At 40.8% G+C, this 7,246-nt stretch overlaps 1 non-coding gene across 1 annotated transcript; it reads right to left on the minus strand.

Moving 5' to 3' along the window:
- Positions 1-5,562: 5,562 nt before the first annotated feature.
- On the minus strand, positions 5,563-5,669 carry LOC112724715 (small nucleolar RNA R71). Its single transcript, XR_003163864.1, has one exon. It is a non-coding gene; the product is annotated as a small nucleolar RNA R71 (small nucleolar RNA).
- Positions 5,670-7,246: the final 1,577 nt, after the last annotated feature.

A 7,246-nucleotide genomic window follows, 5' to 3' on the forward strand; every position in this document is an offset into this window, starting at 1 on the left:
AGAAGACACTTAAACGACAACATCTCTCACTTTTTTCTAGGGACTGTTTTGTCCTTCTTGCAATGTGGACACTGAACTGCCACGTGTGTGAGTTAACGAGCCAGCTTAACATTCTTCGTTGGTGAGTCATGCCGGAGAAAAGGTCTGGGGACTGATTTATCTACCAGAGAAGAACTTCAGAGATATTTTTGTATATTAATTTTTTTCGGAGACTAAAGTGTCCGCTTTTAAAATCCTTGGGGAATGACTTAAGTAATTACTCTTATTTCTTTGATGTCTTTTGTCAAACCTAAATTAGGTATTTATTTGATTTTTTTTTTGTTTTTAAGGTAAACTGGAATTTAATAAATATTGGTGCTTCAAAATATTTAAAAGGGCTAAATTACAAATATTTTCAGAAACTCCTTCAACCCATGTATCATTTAGTGTGATAAGAATTTTTATAGCTAGGGAATGCACAATCAAATTCTCATATCTTTTTTACACGAGAGTACTGACAATTTCTAAATTTATTTAAGAATAAACTATCATTTGTATTCATGAATTTTGCAAATATTGACAAAAGTACCCATCAAACAAGAAAATTAATATTGTAACGAAAAAAGATAGGTTCTATGTAACAATAGTATCTAAACCCTAATTTTTTGTTGACTTTTTAATAAAATTCTCAAATTATTCTTCTTTATCTTTTTTCCCAAATTTCAATCATTCACATCCCTCACTACCACTAGCACCTTCCTTGATTACTACTACCTCTCCTTCCCCTCTCCATTGCCACCACTCATCCTAAAAGAGCCTCCATCAATCATCAAATGAAATCCTAGAATAAATCCTGGAATCGGTCCCGATAGGCGGAGCCAGACAAGCATTGAATGAAATTAATAACCGCGATCAACGCGACAATCCTCACATCAAAATTTGTGGTTGGAGAGGTCAAGCATTAGAGAAACAATCTGTGAAGATGCTTGATGTGAGGCGTGAGTGACTCCCTGATGTACTGCGGAAACTATGCGAAGATGAGAAACGCGGATTCTTGAAGCTTTGGAGAATCAGAAGAAGCACTGGAACATAAATGGCAGGAGTTCAAGCTAGGCATTATCAGGGAGGATCCCGAAGGCAAGCTCGAAGATGATGTCGCAGAGCTTCTTGGAGATGGATTTGACGTTCTCAGTCTGAATAGAAGAGATGAGGAGGGACTTGAGAGAAGACCAAATGTGAGGGGGGAGGCGTGGCCAGAGGTATAAGTCGCCGCGAGTGAGTTGCTTGCGGAGGAGGAGGGCGGACATGGCTCGAGCCTCCTGGTGAGGGGAGGGGGAGAGGAGGTGTACGAGCGTCAAGGAGAAGGGGAGGGGAGACAGTGCTAATTGCTGCCGGTGGTGAAGGTTGTGAAAGTTTAGAATTTAGGGAATAAGGTAAAAGGTGGAGGTAATTTATGAATTTTATTAAAAGTCAACAAAAAATTAAGGTTGGTACTGTTGTCACATGGAACCCATCTTTCATGGGTACAATATTAGTTTTTTTGTTTGATGGATACTTTTGTCAGCGTTCGCAAAATTTATAGGTACAAATGATAGTTTATTCTTTATTTAAAAGGTTTTATATTTTGAGATGGTGAGACCAAAATAATTTGTATAAGTATGTACATTATGTAGTGCTTGGATTACTTCAATATCTCCTTTAATCCAAATATAAACAAATAAGCTCGTTGGGCTAGTTCTAGGCCTAAATAACAAGCAACAGCCTTAGCTTCACTTACTAAGAGAAGCATTGAATCCCCTAGTTGTTGCCAGTGCAATTAGTTCATCCTTGTCTCTGATGACTACCCCTACCACTATGAATCCGTCGTCTGCCCCCTTGACTACGTCACATCAAACTTCAATTTGAAGACTGGGGCCGTCGAAGCAAGCCAGGTCGCGTTGGTGCTTCCTAGAACGATCGTCAGCGTGACACAATGCATCATGCGTTGTTGCGCAGCTGCTAAATCGATGACCCTCTTCATCGCGCACTCCATGGACGCCACCAGATTGGATTCTTTGCTCTCAAACACAAGGGAGTTGTGTGACCACTAGATCCCATGGAGGCATTCAAGGAAGAGCCTATAACCTTCCTTGCTTAGCACCATCCACATGCTTTCCAACCTCTCTCTGATTTGTTCTTTCGGCAAGTTTTGTGAGTGGAGGGTGAACGGAGAAGCAAACCAATACGCATATGACCATAAGCATTCCTTGAACTAGTTGTGTTCTGTTTCTTCAGCCCTACAACATCTTTGACACAATGTTACACAATTAATTCCTCTTCTCTATAATTTTGAGCTGGTTGGTAGTGCATTAGAGATAAGGCGCCACGTGAAATTGAAGATTCGTGGTGCAGCTCGACTTTGCCAAAGTAACTTCCAAGGGAAATTCGTGTGGTATTCCTGATTGCTAGCTTCAGCCACCATTTGTGGTTGCAATCAAATGAGATGGTAAGCCAACTTAACTATATTATCTCCTGACCTGGAATTCTTCTAATAAAATTTGTCATTATAGTGCAACTACAATAGTGCTAATCTACAGGAGTTACCAGCCGGTCAACCTTTAGGACTTAGTAAACATCTATATAATTTATATGTAATATGAGTCTGTCACATTGAACATGAATGGTTAATAGATTGATAAGGATTACCATTGTATGTCACGAGATAGATGATGCCAGGGCATTTTGGCCAGTTTCACTGACCTTTTTTTTGCTGTTTTTTAAGGTAGTTTCATGCATTTTCTTAGAAAATAAGCTAGTTTTAGGTAGATATTCACTTACATCTTGATTCAAGCATACATTGTGCACTTTACATGATTTCATGAGAATTTTGCATGAATTATATGACAAATTAGAGGATGCATGTCTCATGATTTGGATTAGAACTTTGATGCACTTTATTGCTTGATTTCAGGACAAAGAAAGCAAGGAAGAACCACGTTAGCAGCCACGTTAGTCTAACTAACGTGACCACTAACGTGGAATGGGAGCTAGCTTGCAACGTTAATGAGAAAAGTAATCGCCAATAACGCCCTCGAAGCCATCATAACCCACGTTAAGAGTCACGTTAACTAAGTTAACGTGAACTCTAACGTGGAAGAAAGAAAATGGAGCCAACGTTAGTGACACTTACCTTTGTCACTAACGTTGGAGATGGCTAGCATGACTACGTTAGAAGCCACGTTAACTTAGTTAACATGGAATCTAACGTGGGAAATAGGGGCACATTGGAACGTTAGTGACAAAGGTAAGTGTCACTAATGTTCTCGAATGATTGGCATTACTACGTTAGAAGCCACGTTAACCTAGTTAACGTGGACGCTAACGTAGGGACAAGGGAGGACTCTCCACGTTATTGGGAAAGGTAAGTCCCAATAATGTGTGCGAAGGACCAAGAGGCAAAGTTAGTGGTCACGCTAGTGCCACTAACGTTGAAGTCAACGTGATCATATTTGGGTTAGGAACGTTAGTGAAAAAGGTGATTGTCACTAACGTTCTCGAACCCACACTTTCACTTAACGTTGACACCACTAACGTCCTGAGTCAAAGTCCCTGCCTACTTCACCTTTTCTCTCTGCAAGCAAAGCTAAGCCCAATGAAAAGGATAACTGCTTCAAACTCAAGATTCAGAGGCCCATACCCAAGACTTGAAGAGCCAAATAGAAGATGAGAAGAGTAGTATATATAGGAGTAGCTTTGAATTAGTTAGAGAGTTGGAAACTTTAGGGAGCCTTTGGCATAGAACTACTCTCTGTATTTTACTTTCTCTGCACTTCTAGTTTTACTTCCATCATGTATTCTCCATCTTTGTTTTCATCTTCCAGAGCTATGAACAACTAAACCCCTTTCATTGGGTTAGGGAGCTCTGTTGTAATTTGATGGATCAATATTAGTTTTCATTCTCCTTCTTCTATCTTTTCTCTTGATTTTACTTGAAAGCTTTCGATCTTCATCCAATTGGGTAGTTATCTTGGAAAAGAAGCTATTCATACTTGGATCTCTTCTGAACCTTGAAAGAGGAATGAAGAGATCATGCTAGAAATGCTTTCTCATGCTGGACTAAATTGGGTTTGGATGGATATGTGACTATAATCCTACCAACACCTGATTTGGGAAATGCATGTGGTATAATCAGTGACCATACTTCATCTCTTCTCATGAGCAATTGACCAAGGAATTGGCTATTGATCAAGATTTGAGAGATTGAATTACTAAGAAATTGGAATTCGATCACTTACGATTGCCAAGGGGATCAATGAATGCATTGATTGAGGAAGAGATGAAAATGAACTTGATCCGGAGAACGCAACATCTCCTGAGCCCAATGAACTCCCATTTCTGATCTTACCCATTCTCTTTAATTTCTGCCATTTACTTTTGTGAGCAATTACCCCATTCCCATTTAAGATTCTGCAATTTACTTTCCGCCATTTACATTCAGCTCTTTATTTCTAGCATTTATTGTTTCTGCTATTTACTTTCCCGCCATTTAATTTTCTGCAAATCTCAAATCAAATTCTGGTTCGCTCAACTAGAACATTCCTCTAATTAAAGTTGCTTGATCAATCAATCTCTGTGGGATTTGATCTCACTCTATTGTGAGTTTTTACTTGACGACAAATTTGGTACACTTGCCGAAGAAAATTTGTTGAGAGATAAGTTTTGTGCGTATCAAGTTTATGGCGCCGTTGCCGGGGATTGATTTTGTATCAACAATGATTAAGTTGGAGGATCACTAGATTGAGCATTTGTTATTCTGTTGATTTAAATTTCTGTTTGAGCACTTTACTTTCGGTTTCAGTTGTTTTGTATTTCCATCCCTTTAACCCCTTTATTTCAGTTGTTTACACTCTGTTTCACTCACCCACTAACTGTTTGATATATTGCATCACTCACACTAACAGCATTTTTTTAGAATAGTTTATGGATCTATTTCCTTGCTTGTACCTTGTTAGTTGTATGACAGGGAGGAGAAGCGGGGCTTCAACTTCCTTTGATTCTAAACCTGAGAGGACCTTCCTTAGATTAAGGAGGGAAGCAAGAGGAAAAAGAGTAGTGGGTACTGAGGAAGAGGAAGAGTATTTTGAACTAGACATGGAGGAGAATATGGAGAACATTCATGAAGAAGAGGCTCACAACCATGGCAGAGAAGGTCTAGCAAATCATGCTGGGCAAGAGAGAAGAGTTCTAGGCTCCTACATCAACCCAAACCCAGAAAAATGTGGGAGTAGCATTCAAAAGCCAACCATTTATGTCAACAACTTTGAACTAAAACCACAGCTCATCACCCTCGTTCAGAACAACTGTTCATTCGGAGGAGGCGTCCAAGAAGACCCCAATCAACATCTAACCACTTTCCTGAGGATATGCGATACTGTGAAGTATAATGGTGTTCATCCTGACACCTATAGACTACTTTTGTTCCCTTTCTCACTCAAGGATAAGGCATCTAAATGGCTGGAATCCTTCCCTAAGGAGAGTTTGACAACCTGGGAAGATGTGGTGAACAAATTTTTAGCCAGATTCTATCCTCCTCAAAGAATCAACAGGCTGAGAGCTGAGGTTCAAACTTTCAGGCAGCAGGATGGTGAGACTCTATATGAAGCATGGGAGAGGTTTAAGGACCTAACAAGGAGGTGTCCACCAGATATGTTCAATGAATGGGTGCAGCTACACATTTTCTATGAAGGCCTTTCTTATGAATCAAAGAAAGCAGTAGACCACTCATCTGGGGGATCTCTGAACAAGAAGAAGACCATTGAGGAGGCCATAGATGTCATTGAAACTATAGCAGAGAATGACTACTTCTATGCCTCCGAAAGAGGAAACACTAGAGGAGTGATGGAGCTAAACAATGTGGATGCACTGCTGGCCCAAAACAAGCTCATAACCAAGCAGTTGGCTGACCTCACCAAGAAGATGGAGAGGAACCAAGTAGCAGCAATCACCACCTCATCAACGACCCAAGAAGAAGTGAATGAAAAAGCAGAGGGTAGTCAAAAGCAAGCCAACTACATTGGAAATTCACCTAGGCAAAACCATGATCCATACTCCAAAACCTACAATCCTGGATGGAGGAACCACCCAAACTTTGGGTGGGGAAATCAACAAGACCAAGGCATAGATCAAAGACGTTCAAATCCCAACAACTTAGCTCACCAACATGCCATACCTAGACCATCAGCACCCATATAACCACCCCTCTCAACACTTCTACCAAGGCCAAACTAACCTTTCTCACCCAGCCAACCCCAACCCACCATCATCTGATGACAGACTCTCAAATATTGAAAACCTACTTGAAGGTATATGCAAAGAGATTCAAGACAGTAAAGCGTTCCGAGAAGAAGTGATGTCCAATATGCAGAATCAGGATGCTGCCATCAAGAAACTTGAGACACAAATTGGCTACCTATTCAAGCAAATTCCCAGCCACAACCTTCGCAGCAATACTAACTCAACCCAAAGGGAGGAGTGTCAGGCTATCATCCTTCGGAGTGGGAAAGAACTGAAGGAAACCCCCCAGAAACCACAAGAAAAGGACTCAAATGAAAAGGAAGAAGAGCAGGATGGAGCTCGAGTTCCCACTTTGAGTTCACAAAAAGGGGAAGGAGTGCTGAAGCCAGACGTCCCAAGAGTCCCATACCCTCAGCAATTAAAGAAGAAGGGGGATGACAGCCAGTTCTTGAGATTTTTGGAAATCTTCAAGAAACTACAAATCAACATACCTTTTGCTGAAGCAATAGAGCAAATGCCCCTCTACACCAAGTTTTTAAAGGAGCTAATGACTAAGAAGAGAAGCTGGAAGAACAGCGAGACTGTGATATTAACCGAAGAATGTAGTGCTATCATTCAGCATAAACTACCCCAGAAATTGAAGGATCCGGGGAGCTTTCAGATCCCTTGTATCATAGGGGAAATCACAGTGGAAAAGGCTCTATGTGACTTAGGAGCCAGCATAAATTTGATGTCGTTAGCCATGATGAGAAAAATGAAGATTGAAGAGGCTAAACCAATAAAGATGGCCCTATAACTGGCAGACAGATCGTTCAAGTTCCCTCATGGCGTAGTAGAAGATTTGCTGGTGAAAGTGGGAGATTTCATCTTCCCAGCAGACTTTGTAGTGCTGGACATGCAAGAGGAAACCAAGGCTTCCATCATCCTGGGAAGGCCATTCTTGGCCACTACTGGAGCTGTCATTGATGTACAAAAGGGGGACCTCACCATGAGA

Source organism: Arachis hypogaea, chromosome 11, assembly GCF_003086295.3.
Source record: "Arachis hypogaea cultivar Tifrunner chromosome 11, arahy.Tifrunner.gnm2.J5K5, whole genome shotgun sequence".
Taxonomy (NCBI): domain Eukaryota; kingdom Viridiplantae; phylum Streptophyta; class Magnoliopsida; order Fabales; family Fabaceae; genus Arachis; species Arachis hypogaea.